The sequence below is a fragment of the Anser cygnoides genome, chromosome 4 (genome assembly GCF_040182565.1).
Source record: "Anser cygnoides isolate HZ-2024a breed goose chromosome 4, Taihu_goose_T2T_genome, whole genome shotgun sequence".
Lineage (NCBI taxonomy): Eukaryota > Metazoa > Chordata > Aves > Anseriformes > Anatidae > Anser > Anser cygnoides.
Window position 1 is genome coordinate 53687946 of NC_089876.1, and position 23811 is coordinate 53711756.

Sequence of the window (23811 nt, forward strand, 5' to 3'; positions counted from 1 at the left end):
TCCAAGTATTTGAAGGTTGGAGTGGGTTGCAAGAGGCTTTTTCTGAGCTTTTCTGAAGTAGGCAGAACTCAGCTCACTTAAATGTTCAAAGGGTTCAGTGTTCTAAAAGTCCCTGTATTCCACAGAGATCCTCTTCCACTTTATGGAAGGAGGGCAGTGAGCTGTCCTTTAAGTTTTACTGTCACGTATGCTATCATTTCTTTCTGTAGTGTATTTGAGGAAAGCGCTCATTTGAGGATCACAAGTGACTGACTACGGCTTTGTATTGGTGGCATTATGTAATTGACATCTAGGATAATTTTATATTGGTTGCTGACCTTTTGCAAAGATATTTAAAGTGTATGACTATTGGAGTAATTCCTTGATTAATGTCATGTAGATATTTAAATTGATGAATCAGGGCCTAAGGGAGATGTTTAGAAACTGATCAGCAGGTGTGTGTAAGCCTGAGTAAGTTCAGTTTGGAAATTCAGTTTAGATTACTACTTGAAAAATAGAGGATTAGTTAAGAGAAGACATGTCTCCATGTAGAGTGCTGTTCTGCTTTGCTTGTCTGCTTCTCTCCATTGCTGCCATTCTAATTCCTCAGTGCTTCAGATCCTTTCAGTTCCCAAAAGCAGAGACTTTGCTCCACTAACCTGAACCATATTTAGTAAAATTTGATGTTCTATGCCAATTAAGTAGCAACGATGCCTTTAAAGAAAAAAGGACCCAGAATTGTTCATTTACACTGTTGGCCACAGGAGTGTGTCTCACATATGTTGTATTGTTTCTGTAGCTAGAGTTACGTGTATTTCAAAATTAGATGGTCAAGTTTATTGCATCTGGCAATAGTAATTAAAATTACAGATAAAGCTTTTACTTTCTGCCTTAAGAATAGAGGCATTTTCTGATTTCCTGCTCATCCTCTCCACAGGATGAACAGGTGATCTGTGCTGGCCTTATATGAATCCAAGTGCTGTGGCTCCAAGCTACTACAATTGAAGTTGCTCTTGGCTTTCTGCCAGTTTCACGTCTTTTGAGGATTTAATTTTGTAGTGAGGAAAAGAATAGAAGACAGGGTAATGATAATCTGTCATGCTTTAGGATGGCTGCTACTTTCAGGTATGCTCAGAAAAGTTTCGGCCATTTGAATTGCAGTAGCTGTTTCCTTTGGTGCCATATAATGATGTGAACTCTTTGCCTGAAGATACTGTCTTGGGTACCTCTCTGACATGAGTTCATATTCAAGATTCTGATTCTTCTCTTCAAAGGACCTAACAGAAACAAATCCAACAGGCACTTCTTTGCTGTAAGATCCAACTGTCATGATCTGTTGTGCAACTTTGTCAAAAACATGGCATCTCTTAAAAGGACAGTGAATATGTTTTAGTGCTGACATGGTTTTGGACAGCTGCAGATATCACTGCCTTCAGGATCTAGTATAAAACTTGCCTCTTTTTAATTTTTTTTCCCAAGTCATAGTATATAATAAAGAGAAATTCTAGATGTGCTCCTGTCTTACCTATAAGCAAAGGAATAGCAACATGTCAACAGTGCTACTGTGTGGAGGTGCATACTGATGAACCTGGCACCATACCCGAACAGGTAAAACACAAAATGCATGGAAATCATCCAGGATATAAAGCAACCCCAGAGCTATTTCAGCACTTCCAAAAGAAAGTGGGAAAAAAACCTACCTGTACATCTTCTATAAATGTTCAAGACCGAGTGCTCCAGGAATTCATGTTATTACTGCAATTGATTGATCCCGTGCTCTGTACGGCCAAAGTGCTGTGTTGCAGCTTGTAGTTCTGTTCTCCCAGGCTTTCTCAAGGTGATTTTTTTTTTTTTTTTTGCGCACAGCCTAGTGCTATCCCTGTCAAGGTGCTAAGATATGCAGGGAAATGCTTTGTAGCTTTTTACTCTCCTTGCACAGTTTTGGGATGTGCTGAGGGCACTCGTTGAGATGAAGTACTGATGGTCAAATGTAAACTCAGTCAAAGTGGAACTTTGAATATTTTTTGCAGATCAAAAATGCAAAGTACAGATTTCCCTGAAAATTAGAAATATCCTTTAAACATGTTTGTTGGAGATGAAGTCAAATTGACAAATAATTCCTTAGGTATGTTGTGGTCTTTACAGAGGAATTAACGTGTAAAGCTGGATCATATGCTGAAAGTAGCTATGGAAAGTATTCTGCCTTAGGAGATGCAAGGACAAAGCAGGCATTCTGAGAATGTTAAGATAATTGTGATGAATACAGGAGTTTTCCCTGCTCCAATTATAGCATCTGGAAGTTTAGATATCTTTACAATGGCCCTTGATTTTTTTTATGCACATATTTTAAGGTTTTATAGATAAGGATGTAGTTGATACTGAAGAAAAACTTTCTCTTCAGGTATTAATTTTCCTATCTGCATAGCTGACACCAAAAGACTCTAACACCTTGCATGTTCCTGTCTCCGTAACTTTAATTGTGAAGGACAGCTACAAAAGGACAAATGTGAAATACAAATGGTCAGCAAAAAGATCTGCTTTTTTTTTAAAAAAAAAGAATGTTATCATCAAACAAATTAGCTTCAGCACATGTGACTTTATAAAACTTGTATATTTTTTACACTTCACTAAATATTTATCAATTAAATCAGCCTCAGTTGGTTTCAAAAATGCATTTGGAAAATGGATTCAGGTTTAGTTTCACTCTTCTTTCTGTAAACAGTGACGTCTTTCTGAAATGCTATTTCAAGGAGGCTTCTTAAGCATAAACTTATATCCCTCTCACTTACATGAAAACAGTGTGAAGGGATGGATTTCCAGCAGACGAAGAACCTCCAAAATGTAATAATATTAAAACCTTCCTTCATTAGAAGAACATGGAGTCAAAGTTGCAGCTGTTTTGGTTTTGCAGCACTAAGATGTGTGTAGTCTAGACATCATTTGGAGTTAATTAAAACTTGCATCAAAGCAATCAGTTCAAGCATTAAATAGTCTATTTTTCCCAATAGAAAGGATGAGGAGCAAAAACATCTGTCTATATAGAGCATGAGTGGTGGGTTTTCATCAGAATCAAAATAGTGAAGTTTAAACATCTCTGGAGCATACATCATTATCCCTGGTTACCTGACTTATTGTGGCATTCTGACTTTGCAGGAAAGGTGTGAGCAATCTAAGTTTGAGAAACAAGATCACGTGCATGTGGCGAGCCATTTACGTAACATACTTGTTGTGCATCAGAGGGCTTGGTGGGTTGATTTGTGGTGTGGATATGGCATATGAGTGCTACATGCTCTGAGCAGTACGGATGGACACAAAAAGAAGCACACCACAGCTAATATGAGAACTGATATTGGCTACAACACCTAGTTAAATGGTCATCAGGGATGGCCTACAACAACCATTTAGACATACCCACTAAGAACTTTGTTATCTAGTTTACACTGAACTGTGTCATCTGTCAGTTGAAAACCCATAATGTTATGACTGAATGAGATTGCACTGAATGTGTTTTAATGAATACCAGACAATCCCATCTTTTAGTCTCTTAAGGTCCTTACTCTTCAGTCAAGTATAACAAACTTGGCTAGGCTTGATGGGCAGGCTTTGCGCAAGAAATTTCAACGTTTGGGGGAAAACGTGCCATGCCACAATACACTTCCAAGCCCACCCAGACGTCCTCCTGTGCTCACTGTTGGTAAGTCTCAACCCTCAGCTACTTTGCATATTTTGCTTTGTACAGCTTTCTTTAGAGCTAATGTAGAACCTATCCATGTTTCATGTGAAGTGCTCTCTGTATATATTTTTCCATTTGCCCTCTTGCAATTTTTGGTAGGTCTTCCGTTGCTGTGTTTCATATTTTTGTGGGCTCTGCGACTATTTAATTTTACAAATGTCTGTAATTACACTGAATTCAGTGTAGCTACTCATGTGACTCCTTGCATTTAAATCAGGACTACTGTTTAATCTTCCATTTCTTCTGGGAATCAAGATTTTGCACTGTATTATGCACAAGACTAATTGGAACAACATTCTAATAAAAATGTTTACAAGTAATAGAGAAAACTATTCTTAAATAAGGACTCAGGCCTTGATCATGTCTTTGGGACAGTCATCAGCAACACTTGTGAAATTGCAATGTGCAGGATGTGTATGAATTTAGTTGATATGTGATAAAATCTTAAAACGTTGTTTTCTTGTTGGGATCCTCACTTTGTATCTAGAAAAGTAAATTCTTTGGAAAGAGTAAATAAAAAAATATAGTATAGTGGAGTTAGTGTGACATTCTATGATCATAAACAGAATTTTTTTATTTAGGTTAGAAAAGAGTCTTAAGATCATCTAGTCCAACCAACAACCTAGGACTATCCTGTCCATAACTCAATCATTTCCCTCAGTGCCACATCTATAAGTCTCAAGTATCTCCGGGGCTGGCAGCTCCATCACTTCCCTAGGTAGCCTGTTCTAATGCCTAACCACCCTTTCTGTGGAGAAATTATTCTGGATATCTGATCTAAACCTTGCCTGGCTCAACTTGAGGCCATTTCCTCATGTCTTATATATTTTTGGCATTCCCTTTGTAAATGATAAATCTCATTGATCATGCAAATTAAATGTCTAAATCTGCAGGTGTGTTTTTTGACAGTAAACTTCAGATTTATTTTATTCTACCTGATTTTCTTTTTCCAAATAGCTCTGTACTGATAACACAACCTATGTTCTGGTAAAGCACCTGTAGCCTAATATTTAGAGTTGCTTGTCTTTGGTCCATGAGTCTACGTACCCTTTCAATCCATTTCTTTATTATGAACAATTGAAGCTTTGCATGACATCCTCCAGAAGGAAGAAAATTCATTACTGGCATTAAATGGATACAGCTGTACTGCTGTCACTGAAATAACATCTGCTTATGTGGGGCAAACTTTGGTCCAATATTTTTTCCTACATCAGTTCAATGAAATTAGGAACCATATTTTTTTTCTGCATGATAATGGTAAATACTCTCAGCAACTGAAAATCAGTAATGTTTTACAAATGAGCATATAAACTCAAATGTGTGTTCCTTTGGCCCTTTAAATCCTGCTTTCAGCACAAAGACAGATTGTTGATGTAGTAAATTAAAGCTGCCTTACTGCAGCTATTTTGTCCACTGTTCTATCCCAGTCCCATATTAATATTTTATCCACTTAAATAAAGCCTGCATCATGTAATAATATTAAAATGGATTTGACGGGCCTCTTGGTTGGCTTGACCACCAGAGGGAAAAATTAATGTTCTGCATTTAATCTCAGCTCAAGGCGCTAAATTATTTTGGAGGTCGAAGCTGTCATGCATATCATGCTAAATTATTGAATGTAATAACTATTAGCCTGATGTCTATTTATAGATTTTTAAAAGTTGTTTACTTCATGCATCTTCAGCTAATTTTGAAGGGAATATCTCAAGTTTTTCTCATCTGGTACAGTACTACTGTATCTTTTACGGATGCAGCACTGGAGGGTATTTAACCAGCAATAGAAGAGAAGATGATGGACTCAGCAATCTTTAAAGCTGTGGAAATAAAATACATTTCCTGCTGATAAATTACATAGTACACAGGATGCATGTCATACAGTCTTAACTACTTCAACTCAAATATATTTAACTTTAAAAGTTTATAAAGGAATTACTTTCTTGTTTTCAATATTGTTGAAGAGATGCAGATCCAAAGGGGGAATTGTGAACCACGAAGCATGGAACTTCGGAACAGATTTAAAGCTCAAGGACAGTGGCTTGTTACCTTAAGAATACAGTACGCTGTAGGAAAAATGTAATGCAGGATAGACTGAACTATAAAATGTTACTAGCAGTTAAAGGAATGGTACAATAGCAACTGTCACATTAAAATCTGAGATAATACATTCTCACTGCTACAGGTATATGTTTTTCTAGCTTTGCATCTCCCCTGCTGCCTTAATCTGCCTTGCTAAATAAAGTAAAGATGTCTGATAACATATGCAATAAAGCACAGTTAGGCTTCCATGTCTGCTGGTATAGTGAGGGCTCTGATGAAAGCCACTCTCTGATAGTGGTCACATGTGTCACGTGTTCTGGTACAAGCATGAATTTAACTCTCTCCTCTTGTTTTTACTTTCATGCTAACAAAGATCAAAGAATACTTTATTTAGTAACAGCCCCTGTATGATGCTTTCCGAAATCAGACTTCTGTAACTGTTTCCCTTAAGACAGTTTCCCTTTTTCCTTAAAACACTGTCAGTTGTGATTGATGGATTGTAAGGAAGCACTGAAATCTGGAAGGCTGTTTGTCTTCCTTACAGTGAGTAGTGATGGTCCAAAAATATTTGTCCTATCAAACAAAAAATGCTTATCAGGGAGGTGGAGACCACTGTACTAGCTGTATGTGAGTTGACACACTTTTGGTTAGATGTATAACAAGTAATCTCAAGATGTGTCTGGTAGGATCTACTGATATATCAGAGCAGTTAATACAACAAGCACTGATAAAACTGGAATAATTGCAGCATTGTCTTGTCATTCTGACAAAACAATGGAATGCATCCTTGTACAAAAGCCCATATAAAAATGACACAAGTCCAAAAATATATTGTGAACCAAGGCAGGGCTTGTTAGTCCTGTTAGACACCAAGTTGAACATGAGTCAGCAATGTGCCCTTGCCCCTAAAAATGCTAATTGCATTAGGCAAAGTATCACCACCAGGTCAAGAGAGGTGGTCCTTCCATTCTCCTCAGTACCTGTGAGGCTTTACCTGGAGTACTTTGTCCACTACTGGGTCTTCCAGTAGGAGAGAGACATGGACATGCTGTAAAGAGTGCAGGGGAAGGTGACCAAGATGATCAAGGGACTGCAGCACCTCTCCTGTGAGGAGAGGCTGAAAGCTGGGCCTGTTCAGCCTGGGGAAGAGGAGGCTCAGAGGGGATCCCATCAATGACTATAAACACCCGAAGGGAGGGTATAATAAAGGTGGAGTCAGGCTATTTCAAGTGGTGCTCAGTGCTAGGACAAGAGGCAAAGGGCACGAACTGGAACACACGAGGTTCCATCTAAACATCAGGAAGCACGTATTTATTGTGTGGGTGGAACAGGCTGCCCAGAGAGGCTGTGGGGTCTCCTTCTTGGAGATCTTCAGAAGCTGCCTGGACACGGTCCTAGGCAGCCTGCTCTGGGTGGCCCTGCTTGAGCAGGAGTTGGACCAGATGGCTTCCTGAGCTTCCTGCCAACCTCAACCATTCTGGGATTCTGAACAAAGAATTTTCATTATTATTTTTATTTTTTAATGCAGAAATAACTTATTTAAATAATTCTGCTGCTCACTGTTTTGAGTGCAGTGGAATGATATATGGGTTTCTGAATGAGGTACATTTTCCTTTCTGTCTTTTGATGTGCCCTCTAAACACCAACCCATATTTATCTCACAGTCTAACTCTTCCACTGCTGAAAGTTCCTTATTGTAATACAGGGCCTGAAACTTCACTGTACCAGACTATTGAATAGCTTGAGTTATAAATAAGAATTGATAGACAAAATAAGTGCCTTGTCATTAGTGCACAAATGTCAAGAGCAGAGCAAAGTCACGGATAAAGCCTTAGGTGGTTCAGCTCTCACTGTGTGCCCTGACCATGGTATTTCGTGACTCTAGGGAAAAGAGTTGCTTCCCTTTGCTTCTTCAAGAGCCAGACCTTTTCTAAAACATTTTCCTTTTAAAGGTGTGTCCTTCGATTTCAGTCTTAGAAATAAAGAAGAGACTGTTTTCTCTGATTTTTCATGAATTTTGTCTTTTCCACTTAAACTTTAACCTCAAAATCTTTAAGTGAACTGGTCTATTTTTTTCTTTTTTTTTCTTTTTTTTTTTCACCCAAGGTATTTAGCAGTCTTGAACTTGAATGTCCAAGTTGTAAGCTTTTTTCCTTATAAAGGTTTATTGCTTTTAATATCCATGTCTTCATTGTGTATGGCTGAACAGGCCAAACACTCACCAAGCTCCTGCATTTAGCATCCATATCTCTGTGGTTTAGACACATTCCAGCATTATTTCATTTCATTTTTGACCCTAACGCTTAACATCTAGGCACTCTGCCTCCTACATCAGTAAGAAAACGGAGGGTCATATTTAATTGCCCAGGCTTCTAGGACCAGTGCTGATGCTTCAGTGTCTCTGTTTCTAAAGCAGGCTGTTCTCCAGAGCTTTTGCTTACTATTTTATGTACTACTTGGTGGACTAGAGAAAATTGAACACAAATATTTGTGATTTTTTTTTTTTGCAAAAAGATATTCTGAACAAGTACAGCTGGTAGAAGATACGTGCAGATCCTGATAAATGATAGAAGTCTCTGTATGCTTTGATTCTTCACTTTTTTTTGGTCTGAATTACCTAGAATATTCCCTAGATTGTTTTTTCCTTATACGTGCTTTATCTGAGTCAGGTAGCCTTTTCTGCTAAAATTGCAGGGTATTTGAACGTAAATAGAACAACACTGAGTCTAAGTTACATGCTGGGGTGTATTACAACTAATTTTACTATATTACTTATTTGTATGTTATTATGTTACTTATTCACTGTTTTTCTGAATCTTCAAATTCCCGATTCTAAGTGGAGATAAAAAAGGCAGTCCACAAAATTTGTGACTGAAGTAGTATTTGTAGTTTTAAAAGTGCAGGGAATTCTGTCTCAAACCAAAATCATAAATAGTCCATAGACTCCCTTCTTTATCACAGCTTGCATTGTGCTGTGGATTGTGAAATGCTGATAGAAAACATATGAAAGACTAGTTTTCTGGATACAGTATATAAGTCATAGCTTTGCACGCAATATTTCTGTTACTTTTTCTGCTAGCAAATCAACATGACGTGCTACTGCTAAAATAGTTAGGGTATGCTTTCATTAGCAAATAGGTGTCTGTCTTTCAATCTTGTTTGCTCAGTTGAATGAACTTAATATGAATAACATATCTTTAATTTGGTCAGCTATCATGGCTTTACATTTTACAGCCAGCTCCTAAACTGAACTTTTCAGTCATATCAACCTCATTCAGTTGAGTAAACATGACTGAAAAACACATCAATTTTTTGCTCATTTTGAGACCCAGCCTTAGAGAAATTAGTTGGAAAAAGGTCTGAGGATGCCAAATTTAACTGTTTGCTTTAAAGTCAATGGTAGCTTTGCTATGAAATTCCACAGGATCAAAAACATAGTATGGGAACATGATTTCTCAAGCTATTTCGCTAATTAAAATTTGATTTTTGGCTTTGTGTGGATTAAAGCTGCTAGATGCACAGTTGTGGGTTTTTTACTTTCGCACCCTGTAAGCCCAGTTGTCATACGGCCCATACAAGAACTGAGCTGGAAACAGTGGTAAATCTGATTCTGCTTAAAAAAAAAAAAAAACCAAAAATATACTCAAAACTGTGTACAACAACTAAGTACGCAGATATCTGTTACCAGCAGAATTTCACTGACTTTAATATAAAGCAGTTGTAGAACTGTCAGAATCAAGGTTAGTTACTTTTTCAAGGCAGAATCCAAGTTCTGACTGTATCTTGATTCTTATTTTAACTAAAATTCTGTATCTCAAGTTCTTTTTGGACTGCCAGTTTTCACTGTCTATGGTGTGACTTAAATTTAGTTATTTCTTAAGGGAACCAATAAACACCTGCTGAATTTAATTGCATGTTTGTTCCTCCTCACAAGGAAAAACCTTGCAGTTGACAGCACTCTACTTTCCAGGAACACTGATAAGATGTCTCTTGCTTCATCTGTCTAGCAGCATTTGAAGTCTGAGTAGATTCCTTCTGATTCTGAGCTTGTCCAGTAAAAAAAATAAATAAATAAATTTCACAAGCTATTTTCAATTTGATTAATATGTTGAAGGTCATAGCTCAACTCAGAGGAAAGTCTCTCCGGACCATGAACTTGTATTACCATTGAACAATTGTAGAAATTTCTTTTATACGTTCTCAGGAGTAAATTCTCTTCATGACCTGGTTTTTGTTTATTTGGTTCAGTTTTATTTTGGTCAGGTAAGTGCAAGCTGTCAAATATATAAGCAGTCTACAAATCTGCTGCAGTGCTGCATGCTTGAAGCAGGTGGTGTGTATGACTTGTATGCAGTGACTAAAGGCCCTTAAACTGCTTAAATTACATTAAAAGAACTTTTCCTGTTGACTTAAGTGGGAAATTCTCAGCCAAGCACTCAGAACTTCATCCACATTACCACTTAACATTGCACTCCTTTTCCTCATTGTGATAGATGCTGCAGTAAGGAGAATTAGACACCTTGTTAGACAACAGATGAGCTTTCTGGTTGTAGGCTTGAAGCAAATGGATAGACTGTCTGGGGAAGTTCTGGACCCTCAATCAAGGGATGTAAAAAGAGGTTAGACATGCATCTCATACATCTCAGATTAGTTCAGGCATTCTTGATCCTGGATTGGGATAGGGATGTGGCCTAGATATTCCCTTTAAAGCCCTGCCAATACTATTTTCTGACTTAGCTACATTATACCTAATAGTGTTCTGACTTAGTTATGTTCTGACTTAGCTATGTTATACCTAACAGTGCATTAGTATAGGTGATTTAATATAACAAGGAAGAGAAGTTAAATAATAGAACATGCTTAAAATAGTACAATATATTTCTTTGCTTTGTCCTTTAGAGGTAGAAAATCTATGTTCTTTTTAAACTTTCTACTATTGTAGATACATAATAAGAGGTTGTACTTTGATTATAAGCTTCATCTGGACAAACAAAACAATCTGGGAGGAAGGTACTGCGGCCTCCTTTTAACACATAAATAGCTGGTTCATAGTGAGGCTTGGAGTTACTCAGAGAGCCTCAAGTGATCCTTGAATATAAACCAATGTTGTTAGTCATTGACCATAAGCAGTGTTTGCTTAGCCGTGTGTCCTTGGTAGCAGTGAAATGTGTGGGCATCCAGGAACATATCAGAGTAATTTCACTGTTTTAGAGATATGGAACATACTGTCCCTTCAAGCATTTAACTTTTAATACTTAAAAAAAAAAAAAAAAAATAATGATTCTGTGCTTAGTAAGTTAGGAAGCACTGGGTTTCTTTCAGCAGGGCTCCATTTTAGGGCATTTTAGGTGAAGCTGATGAGAATTCTCATTTTGCAATTTTTACTGGTGAAAAGGACATTTTTCATATTTCTGAAAAGATATTTTTGTATTTCAGAGGCAGAGCATACTGTCTCTTTTCTCTGGTGTTGTTTAATTGGATGGACAAAGCTCTTTGAGATCAGCAAAAAAGGTGTCTGAATGACAGTGGACTATTAAGGAGGATTAAGAAAGTAGCTATCTACACATTGTAGAGTGGATATTTTCATGATGAAACACTCCTGTATATGCAATTCTATTGCTGAAAGTCCACAACCTTTCAATACTTCTTTCATCATTTTCTATAATTTCGCATTGTATTTACAGTTACCTATAATTCAAAAATCCTGATGAATAGTATATGGTTGGCTTTCATTTCTTAGCAATGATCCTTTTATGCAGTCTTACCTTCTGTTGACCTACATTTGAAGTGCAGCTCTGTGCTGAAAAGCTGCAACCGTTTGTTGAAAAGCATTGTGTAAAATGGACTTCACTGCGCAACATCCCTTCTTAGAATGAAAAGTCAGCAAAAAATAACATTCCTGTTTCTTTTTTCTTTTTTTTTTTTTTTTCCTGTGAGCAACTCCTAGGCAGTAGTCTTAGAGAAATACATCAGTTGCATGGCCAAAGATACTACTTTCTCTTCTGTTTTTCTTTCTGAGTGTTAAGTTTCCAGTAGGCAGAATAAAGGCTTGCCTTTGGTATTAGTTCTGGCTTGGAATTTTCTTTAATCATTATCAAGGCTGGAAGTAGAAATAGAGTAGTAGATGGGAAAGGCAATTGAATAACAAACGTTGGACAGTCTTAATCACTCAAGAACCATTGCAGACAATTTGGGTAGGATCAAGGATAAAAGTTTTCTTGTAAGTCAGTGAAGTTACAGAAATGCATGTATTTAATAAGTGATATATAATCCAGTTATCGAACTGTGCTAAAGAAAGAGGAACGATAGTATGCTTTATGGAAAGAATTTTTGAGAGATTTCAAAGCGAAACAAGATCAATAAACTTTAGAAATGTTTTGAAAGATTTGTGACTTAAGCAGGTTTTGAGGCTGGTGGCAACTCTACTGCGAAACTGTTATAATGGAGGATTGTGGTTAAAAAAAAAAAAAAAAAGATTGCCAGAATATCCTGACTGGTTGTGAAAAAAGCAATGAGAAATTGTCTGCTGCAGAGAATGAGACCAGACTAGAACTGGACAAAATAGAGGGCAATGTTAGCCTTGAATCTAAGCAGCAGTTTATAATATAATCAAACTAAGTTTATATAAGAAAAAAAAAAAGGAAGATAATTTCACAAATCATGAAACAAAACCCTGTCTTAATCTGTCCAGTTTTTGGAAAGGTAATTGTGAGAAGTGAGTTCAGGTGTGCTGAGGTCTGAAAGTAAAAATGGAAAATATCTGAGAGGAAACAAAATGTATTTTTTTGCAGCAGAGGAAAGTAATTGTGAGAAGTTTTCCATAGACAGTTCTATCTAGTGACTACGTTATCACCTTCAAGACAAATGAATCTTATATGCTTATAAATTTGCCCAGTCATGCAGAAACCAGTACACTGTAACTAAAGTTCCAATAAAGGATATACAACCTAGTCACATTGAACGTACACAGGTTTTTGTGTCTCAGCTTGCACAGCGGGGGAACGTGCTTACTAAATATGCCTGTAAACTAGACAGGATTGCTTAAGGAAATGAAATTACATATTCTAGGGCTGAAAATATGCCAGGAAATAAAACTATCATATCATCAGACATGCTATCATAGAATAACAGGAACTGCTGTAGATAAATTAAACTGTAGAGGAAAAAAAGCCAAACTCTGTGAAAATACGGAAACAATCTAGGAAAGGCCAGATTCCCTGAAAGGAGGTAAATGATGCTGTTAAGAAAATGTTAAAATTAATATTCAACATCATTCAGTATATGAAAAAAAATGTTATACATGTTAACATACTTAAAGAAATTTAAGGGCCTTGGTCTGAAACCAAAGTATTTGTGTATCTTGTAAAATAATTACTCTGTGGTCATTCACATGTGTATTATTTCCACAGTCCTGAAATAAGATGTCAGATTGCCACTCCTAAACATGTAGCTTGCTGCATAAATTCTCTATTAAATACTAAGTGTAGTAAGTACAGATCGGTTTGATCCTTATGAATTGCCAAACCGAAGTACAGGCCATCCAGGGTCTGTTCTAGCATGTGGTATTGTCAGCTGAAACTCTGCTTGTTAGAAAACAGAATAAGGTACTTGGTTGCGTGGTCACTCCTGTTAAAATAGAAGAAATCATAACCAGATTGTATGCTACAATGCATGTTGACATGACCTAAAACTTTTGTAGCTACAAGACAGTGCATATAATTGTCTAGATGTATAACAACATGGGCATGAGATGCTAGTTTTTCTTGGATTAAATTATCTTTATGAGGTACTTAACCGAATCGGAGGTCACCAGATAGATTAGGACATGTTAGTTTCACAACTGGAGATATTACAGAGGTGTATTTGGAATTTCAGCAGCCCAAAAGAGCATTATTCATGGAGGAAACAAGTAGCACCAATATAAGGAGCTGAGCAAAACAACGTAGACCAGAACTGCCAAGCTACATCCTTTGATATGGACAGTGCTATCACGGACTATGTGATAACTTTGATTTACATGTTGTTTTATGAACATACTTTTTTCTTTCCAAGAAGGGAATGATAAGAGCTAGATTAGAGTTAGACCCTGACAGATGGAGATCTGTTTCTGCCTCTCATGTGTTGCCTTTTGTTTAAGCAATTTTCTTTTATGTACCCAATAAAGATATATAAAAATCATAGCTACAAGCTCATTCTCAGGATTTTCCTTGGTACCTTCACCTAAAGAAGTGCAGGATGTTGTTTGTAGGCTGGTATCTAATATTGCAGCACTAATTGGATATATTCTTTTTTCATCTGTATTTTCTCTTACATGTCAAGGAATGAAAAGCTTTTAAAATGTAAGATGTCAAATGTCACAATTCTTCTTCCATACTTTTTTTTCTTTCTTAAAAACAAAACAAAACCCCAAACTATACTTTTTGCTGTATCTGCTAGTTCTAAATCAGCTGACTGCTTCTGCTCCTTTAAACAGGATAGATGAAAGCAAATGATCAAGATACAGATGTGAAATCTCTTTCCTCCTCGTGGTTAGTCCTCTCTTCAGTATTGTTAATTACCATGGCAGTTCCATGGACAGGACCAGAAGGCTTTTCTGACCTCAAGTTAATTTGGTCTGTGAGTTGCTCCATGTAAGATCAAAAATGAAGCAAATTTATTGGAGTGAATTTTGAAGCTGTGTAGTTTAGGATGCATTTTCAGCTGCTCAATGCAAACATTTCAAGGTCTCCACTTTGGAATCAAATTTGTCCTAGTGCATGAGGAGAAGCCAAAGGATCTTGAGTTTTATACCTTTGTTTCCTTCATTCACTACCATGATAAAGTAATACCAAAGTTCTGAATCAGGCTTATCAAATGTTCTTCGTCATTACCAATATACATAAATGCAGAATCCCACAAATACAAATTCATTTAACTCTGCTGAAGTTTAACCTTCTCCTTTACAGCTTTTCTGTGCCAGTTTTTCACATTCTAATGAGGAGCATCTCATTATCAACTTCTTATCTGAAATAATCTACATCAAGACACATTAAAAATCCACACAAGGATATAAAGCTTCTCATATCTCTACCTTTATCATTTCTGGATTTTTGAAAACAAAATCCTTACTTGTCAAAAGGAATTTAGGAATTTTCCATCCCATTGTGGTGGCAGAGCAAGAAAACTGGAATTTTGCCACGAGTTCTGAAATATGATAAATTGGTTTTGTAGAGGAAGCATCTTTAGGTTCTGTGGCTAATTCACTTAGTATGTTTTTACATGTTGAAGCAATGTTTTATTCTGTGAGAAGTTCTATGAAGAAATGTTAATAGAATGTTCCAACATTTGGGGGAGGAAATGTAAGAAATGATGGTTTTAGAGGGTAGAAACCTGAAGGACTTGATCTAACTGTATTTGAGCCTCTGGATGCATGATCCTGTTGTGCAGCCACAAATGCAACAGAACGTATATCTCCAGGGTAAAAGAATGCAAGATGTTGGTTCACTCACTTGGGGACAATGGATGTGATAGATATTGGAGTATTTCCTTACAGCTGATTCATATCAGCTGATAGCTTGTTTTCAGTAGCAATGGTCCAGTCATATCCTTTCATCATGCTTCTAATTCAGTGACCTATGAAATCAGAAATGTCATAAAAATACATATCTTATGAGTGCATATTACAGTTGATAGTATTCAGTTCAAGCTGAAAATAAAACTGAATTTCATCTCGAAAGTAGTGCTTGAAAGGATGTTTTAAGAAAAATGATATGCAAATATGATTGAGGTTGGTAATTAACTATAAATGCTTGTCTTCTGGGAAGCTGAACTAGTGCAGCAACCAGAGTGCCAAAGGCTGCCCCCCTCTGACCTCCCTCAAAAGGTTACAAAACATCAGTATTCTGAGATTCCAATTGCTAGTATTTTTGCCTTTCATGAAATTAGTTGATTTAATTATATTTAATTTATTGATTGAGATCAATTTAGTTGATTTAATTATATTTAATGATAGTACTCAGATTCTTCTTCAGGTTACTTTTGATTTATTAACAATTGTTAAAAATATTTGTCATATTCAAGATGCAATACTGTCCATAGAAATCAGTGGCAGTATTGCTATGGACTTCAAACAAAAAGTGATGTTATCTACTAGACCCTCCTCTAAGTAGTAATTGTATTGTATTAAAGCAAGAAGTCAATAGTGAGCCAAATTTTCTTTGGAAGGGTGAAATACTATTTAAATCAGGTCTCAGCTCATTAATATGTCATCTGCAAGGCTGGCTTTAAAGTAGTGTTATATTTGCTCAGTTAAGCATTCAGATGCCAGGAAATGGCAAATCTTGGTCTTGTAGATCTGTAACATCAAAGTTCCTATTTAGATTAATGTGTAGTTTTCTCAGATATTGCATTATGATGTTTAAGTGGTTTACTCATTCATTAGGTTGTTTTTTCAAACCTTTATTCTTCTTTTTATTTAGAATCCATGGTTACATACAAAAATAATTTGTATAACATAATTCAAATAATGTAAGAAGACAATTTTTTTCACACAGAGGAAAAATGTAGCGTGTTTCCAGCACTATCTTTTATAACCTCCCTGCAAATGAATCTTTCTTTCCCAAACACCACATAATGATGGTACATATTGTGCTATGCTCTTTAGTCTTGTACAGGAAACGACCCTTTGATTAAAGAAGACTGAGATTAAGTTATGAATATTCTCGATATCATACACTTGAAATATGTAAGGTGGATTTATTTTTGATAGTTTTTTTTCCCTGCAGTTTTTCACTGTTGTTTTTGGTGATCTCAAGCATCTCTGAAGGGGGGGGGAGAGGTAAAGGTGGGAGTAATTCCTTTGCTAACAAAGTGGAATTTTATGGTACCATCAGGTGATATCTAGTGTTCCTGCAGTATGCGCCCCCTCCCCTTCAAAGCAGAGTTAAGTAGTAAAGGTAGGCAGTAATGGTCGTTGTATAGGACTGGGATAGAAGAAATAGCAAGAAGAGAAGAAGACATTGATTCTATTACATTTAACCTATATTTTACAGTTATTTTAACCCCACAGTGACAATGGCAAAGCATAAATACACTCTATATAATGGCTGACTGCTTATCACAGTTTGGTTAGTGCATAGCTGCTGGTTCTTTGGTGCTTGCAATTCTAGTTTATTTATTTTTGTCTAAAACAGAGCCAGAATTCAGATTTTCTTACCAAGTAGTTTAGAAAAATTTAAAATGTCTGATGTGGAGCCACAGACACATTATTTGGAAGAAGAATGACACTGCTGCTTTAGGTATGTTCATGCCTGTGATTAAAAGCTCTTTACATATTCATCCATCTCCTTTAGTTGTTCTGCTGCTTCTGTTTGAGAATAACAGTGCTATCAAAGTGACAAAAGGCTGGGTTGTGCTCCTAAGGGAAGTAATTATAGCAATACAGAGCAGAAGGTAAAATTATCATTTGTTTGCTATTTTATAATGCAGTACCAAATATTTATCATAGTATTAGAAAAAAAGCCACAAACTTTATGTAGATTGTAGAATGTAACAATAAATGAACTCATACTGCAATGAAAAGCTAGTTTTTCACAAGGCCCAAAAGAAATCTGTGCTAACAATAGTTTAGTCACTGTACAAAATATTCAGGATACAGCATTGTGCTAGTCTTGTCTTTTTTAACAGAGAAAAGATGTTTTATTTGTGTGTATTGTTACAAGTTTGGATAGACTGTTCTCAGGCTAAGCTTTAATTGTTAGGGCTCACTGTATCAGAAGAGAGATGTCACATATGTCTAATGTAGGAAATGTTCTTCACACTTTAGAAAAAGATATCTGAAGGATAACATCAAAATCTGGATGGCTACTTGAGGTAGCAGTGTAAAGGAATATTTTTCTAATCTGAAAAATTTGGGATAGGCTGGACTGTGGCAGTAACAAGTTAGGTATTTCATGCAAGTGAGAAAAGAGCACTATATATGCTTCAAAAGAGACAGCTGTGGTGTCCTGCCTCGTTTCTTCCTTTTCTGTACTGCCTTTCCTGTGGTAACCCTCCTGCAGTCCTTGAAATCGCAAGCTGCACATGGTTAAATTTATTTGGCTGATAAATGACTTGCGTTAAACAATGCACCGGTGAGTTCTCACCGCCTTGCAACTTAATACATATGGTGATTATGCTTCTTTGAACATGTATAGCCACAGGACAGATACAGACCTCACTCAGATTGTGCGCTCTGTTCATGCGTGTAGAACTAAATGTTTGCTCTTCCCGCAGCAGCCAGTGGGATGGATTGCTCAGGATGTGATCTGACACATCTGCACTGCTCAGGCAACGTGCAAGTCTTGTGCCTAGGTGGCATATGAGAGCAGCCCAAGGTTTGCCTGCTCGTGTCTTGGGGCAGCATCCGTCCTCCTGCAGCAGAGGATGAGTATGATCAGCTCTCTGACAGCCCTCCCCCTGTGCCACAGTGCGCTTAGCAGAACTTCAGTGCGGGGAAGAGTTTGTGTTCCCAGTTTTGGTAGAGCAGTGTGTGGGTGCTGAAGAGCTTGAGCTGATATAGTCGCTGAAGACTGAATTGGATTTGTTCTCCTGTACTACATTCCTTGGAAATTTTATCTGCTGGCTGACAACATTCGAGGTGCAACGTAACAGACCTTCAGTGTGATTTTAGGACAGAGAACATTTAAAAACTCCAACCTGGGATTCTTGCCCCCCTTCTGGGGGGAGAAAAGGGGATAAATAGGGATAAGCATGTAGGTTCACGTGATGTTACAATTTGTATTTTGAAGTATGTTATTAATTGATAAAATCATCTTTGCTGGGGGAAAAAATGATTTAATTTCATTTTACCCGCACATGCTCAGCTCTGTAGACCAGTAATAACCTGACTGATACATTCATTGCATTTGGTGTATCATGCTAATATGTATAATAAACAACATCAACAAATTTATTATATCTTTATATTGATTATACATTTACCTAATATATATATTATCAAATGTAATTACTTTGTGTTTTACCTGCTTCTGATATTATCTTATATAAAAATATTGAAAACCTCTCAGAAAAATTTGGAGTAAAAATAATTAGCATTGCATATCAGTTACTCATCCCAAAATATGTTTACCTTGCATTTAATCAGTATCTGTGTATCCAGTAAGAACGATTTTGGTTTTCAGATCACTGAGTTGAAGTCCTTCTCTATGAATTTTGAATTAAAATCTATTAGAAACATTTTGCAAGTGTGTTACACTGGAAGATACATTTTTATTAACTTGTAAATGCAATTAATATGCTTTAGACAGGATAGGGTAAGTGCTGTGAACAGTAATAGATTCCAGGTTGTACTCCCAGATGGGGGCAGCATTGCTTTAAAAAGAAATGGAAAAAAAAAAAAAAAAAGAAAGAAACAGGCAGACCTGGACTGGTAATTAAACTGTTCACTCTGAGAGAAGTAGATAGACTCCCAAATCAGACTAATAAATCTGTGGGTTAATAACACGTTAGTCAGATCAGCATGCCCCATAATCACTGCTGTTGATCCATTTGTCTGTCTTTACACAGTGACTTGATTTTAACCAAGGATTCATCAAAATGGAAACTTGTAAGAAAAAAAAAAAAGGCAGAAAAATTAAGCAAACCAACCATGTTTGCTTCTTCTTTATTTCTAATGGATAATTTTTCCTTAAAATTATGGTGCTATTAATTTATTGGCAGGATTAGCTCTTTGAATTTTAAATTTTAAATATTCTTGAAATGTCATCCTTGTGTTTCCCCTATATTTCTTACTAAATTCTTATCAATTTCTTATTAATTGATTACTTAATGAATTCCAAGAACAAAACTGGTGCTGTAGAGATTGGATGTAACTGAGTTTACTGCTAACAGCCTGCAAAAGCATTGGCTTCTGTGCTTTGTTTGTGGCTGTGCGTTTTTGTTTTCCATAGCAAGAGAGGAATTCCTTCTTCAGTCAGACAGGTGTTTATGCATACTCACCTCCCATGTCTCAGAGGACCACTGTAGCAGATGGAAAATCATCTTTATTAATTCTGGAAAACAGGGTATACAGAAAATGGCAGTTGGCTTGATAAAGGAAACAATAAATGGGTAATGAAATGATATTTAGAGTGTTTTACAGGTACAGGGAAGACAGCGCTCAGACCAATTTCAGGTTCTGGTGCTTACATGCTTTGGAACTAGGTCATCATTTTTCTTCAGTTCATAAAGTTTAGTTGCACTGCCAGAGTTTTCATACTGTAAAGATAAGAGGTGCACAAGAAGTTAATGAATTTCTGAGAGCAATCAGGTAACTTTTTGCAGCTTGTTTTTCTGTGGCTAGAGCAAAGGATACAGTGAGAGGAGACATCCCGTTACTTCTGCTGCAGAACTGCTAAATTATTTGGCGTTGAAATATGCTGCCAATTGCTTGTTCATTTGTTAACTGGAACAATCCGTTTCTCATTCAGTTTGAAAATGAAGGTGTGGTGATCAGGAGATTTGCATCTTTCTTTTTATTACCAGGAATGGTGATCAAAGCCTTCCAAGAATAAATTTGTGACACTTGCTGAAGAAAACTTCTTCTTTCAAGCAGGTTAATTGTCAACTATAAAATCCTCTTTTGGGATGAAAGCAAGCTGTAGAAATGTATATAGTTTTGAAAATAACTTTGCACTTGAGCGCATAAAAGGTGTTTGTGGACTCAAACATAACCCAGTGTGTATTCGTGTGGATATATCCACTAACAAAACATAAAGTCTTGGTTGTACAAAAGCCCACAGAAGTACATTTTATAAGAGATAGAGTAGTGATTACAACCAACAGGAAAATTACATGTCTCCTCAAAGACAGATGCCCATACTCATAACTTTTGTTTCCATGTTTGAATGCAACGAATGTCATAATAGTGCTCATGGCAAAGGTTTAAAGTTTGAGTGGAAAAAATGTCAACAGAGCAAACACCCTTCTCTTCCCCACTTCTCAGTAATTATTAAGAAATTATAATAATATTTTCTAAAAGTGTGTTCTCACGTTGACCACTACTCAAGAAAACCCATATGCTGCATGTTATTTGCCACGCATATTGCTTGACTTTAAATATTGCACAGAGTCACAAATGTCACTGTGTTCTCTGGGTTGGTTCATATAATAAAAGTATGTGCATCTCTGTTATGGCGAAGGGGACTGAAGTCTAGATAAGGCTGAAATCTTTCTGGATGGCTGAACATATTAACTGTTGGATACATGGGATTGCCTGCAGCGGGTATAAAATTACATTATGTTCAACCTTTGTGTGAGAATTGCGAGATGAGTAGTTTTGAGTTGCAATTAGAAAGAGAATAAACCAAAATACTTCCTAGAGAGACAAAACCTGGAGGCAAGCTGTGTACGGAGCATGTTCATTGTGTGTATTTCATATCTGTGTCTACATTTGTAGTGAGAGGTGTAATTACAGCATTCAAAGGCATAACTGAGTGGTCTGCATCCAGCTCAGCTGAACACTGATGTCTTAAGGACATGGTAATACTTCCCTCAGAAAGTGGGGGAGCATCCAAACAGATGTCACTTCTGTTTTAGTGAAAATAGGACTAAAATTGTGAGAGTCAGACCTTTAAAATGTAAACTAATATCCTTTAAAATAATATAACTGACATTAACCCCAAGCCTTCTCTCTAGATGGATATCATATATACATATTATCCATAATCAGGCTTATAATAGCACGGTTCGTGTGGTTAATATTAAAATATTCTCAAATTCTCAAAAATTACTCATATAGTAAAATAAAAGATGAGGCTGAAGTGTTAGCATTTCTTCTTTTATCTGATTATGGAAGATAGGCTGAATTTGTGGGACCAGTTTATAAGGTGTAGTCATTATAAAAAAAATCTGCTTTATTTTGTGTTGGCTTCAGGAATGTGCTTATAAAACAAAAAAACTACTGCAGACATTTCAAGAGATTGTGTGGCTATGCAGAACTGTAAAAAATGGAGGATGTAGTAGAGCACTAAATATTAGTGTACAGAAGAACGATATTTTCTTGCTCTCTTCCCTTTTCATGGTAGATTCTTTTAATTGGAACAAGTGAGCTATTAAACATAGCTTGTATAGATTACTTAAAATATTCCCAACGTTTTATGCATGCAGGTTGATTGCAAATGTATCATGACTAATTTATTTCTCAATTAATGTTAGTCCATTAACTAAAATATTTGTCTACTTGGACATTTTTTTTTTTAAGATAGTAAACTACCTCTGGTTCTGTGCAGCTGCATTTCAATCTCTGTAAAGAAATACTATTTGCAGAATAAAGATAATGTATCAGATTTATCCTGGTGAAACTCTATTGACATTGGCCATATCTGACTTCAAGTCAGCCAGGTTTTACCGCAGGTGAAATTGACTTGTTGAGATTGGCTCTACAGCAATTGCTGATGAAACACTAATGGTATGTTCTTTTTGGGATGTGAATAATATTCACTGGTATGGCAGATAGGTGGAAAAACAGCTCTTATATTCAAAAAGGAAAGTTCTGCAGAGCATAATTTTTAAACCATATTTGCTATATTTCACTCATAAAGAAGCTTCTCTTTATTTTCAGACTATCTTTAATACCAAAGTATAACAAATTGTTCAATTAAACCCAAGACAGGTTATGAGGAAATCTATATGCAAGGAAGATGTGAATACCTTCAAATCTTTAATTCATGATACATTTAACCTTAGTAACCCATATAACTCTTGGTCAAGAGATAGAAGAAGAGGGCTAGCTTCTGTCGTAATGTATTTTATGCTTAAATACAAGCAGGCAGAGGAGTGCTGGGGGAGGGGACCAATATGTTGTATTTATGTCTTTTTCTCATCTTTAAGAAGTACAACTATAGAATCATACAGGTTGGAATAGACCTTCAAAATCATCAACCTGAAAAGTCCTATCACTAAACCGCATCCTTTAGTACCCTGTCCACATGCCTCTTAAATTCCTCCACCATTTCCCTGGGCAGCCCATTCCACTGCTTGACCACCCTCTTTGTGAAGAAATTCTTCTCGATATCCAGTCTAAACCTCCCCTGGCTCTAACTGAGACCATTAGATAGAGTTTGTATTTATTGTATTTTTAAGCTACTGTTGTGGTTTAACCTGGCCGGCAGCTAAACACCACACAGCCGTTTGCTCACCCTCCCCCCTCCCTCTCTGGGATGGGGGAGAGAAACGGGAAAGTGAAGCCTGTGAGTTGAGATAAAGACAGTTTATTAAGACAGGAAAATAATAACAATAATAATAATGATAATAGTATTAATAATAATAATGTGTACGAAACAAGTGATGCACAATGCAATTGCTCACCACCCGCTGACCGATGCCCAGCATATCCCTGAGCAGCCACCCCCAACCCCGGCCAGCCACCCCTATATATTGTTTAGCATGACGTCAGATGGTATGGAATACCCCTTTGGCCAGTTTGGGTCAGCTGTCCTGGGTCTGTCCCCTCCCAGCTCCTGCTGCACTCCCAGCCTGCTCGCTGGCAGGACAGAGCGAGAAGCTGAAAAGTCCTTTGCCTGGTGTAAGCACTGCACTGCAACAATTAAAACATCGGCATGTTATCAGCGCTCTTCTCATCCTAATCCAAAACACAGCACCCTACCAGCTACTAGGAGGAAAATTAACTCTGTCCTAACTGAAACCAGGACAGCTACCAACTAATTTCCTGTTTTCATGATGCATACAAGAACCAGTACTGGTCCTTTCAAATTGTCATATTTTTGGTAACAGAATGTGAAGCTAAAAGTACCAAAGATGCAGCATGATGGTATCATGGCATTGGGAGAGCTATCAAAGTGAATTCAAAATAGAAAATACCAGAGAGTTTCTAGAGGAACCTATTTTATCACAAAGGACCCGGTAGTGTTGGTTGCATTAATCAAGGATGTAGGGATTGCTCTTGGCTAGCTCCCCTTAATTTTATGTGAAAAAAATCTGAAGTTTTTGTTTTGTTCTTATATGGAAGAAAATCAGTGTCTCAGCCTTTAAACCTTTCTTTTTTTTTTTTTTAAAAAAAAGTATGTTTATTTTCTGGCCTGTCC

General features: G+C 36.7%; 1 long non-coding RNA gene across 1 annotated transcript in view; it reads left to right on the forward strand.

Annotated features, from left to right (window-relative positions):
* LOC125184309 (uncharacterized) overlaps positions 1-23239 on the forward strand; it is a 52480-nt gene extending 29241 nt beyond the window's left edge. Inside the window, exon 3 of the long non-coding RNA XR_010831525.1 lies at positions 1-23239. This exon is cut by the window's left edge and continues 22105 nt beyond it. This is a non-coding gene — a long non-coding RNA (uncharacterized lncRNA).
* The last annotated feature ends 572 nt before the right edge of the window (positions 23240-23811 follow it).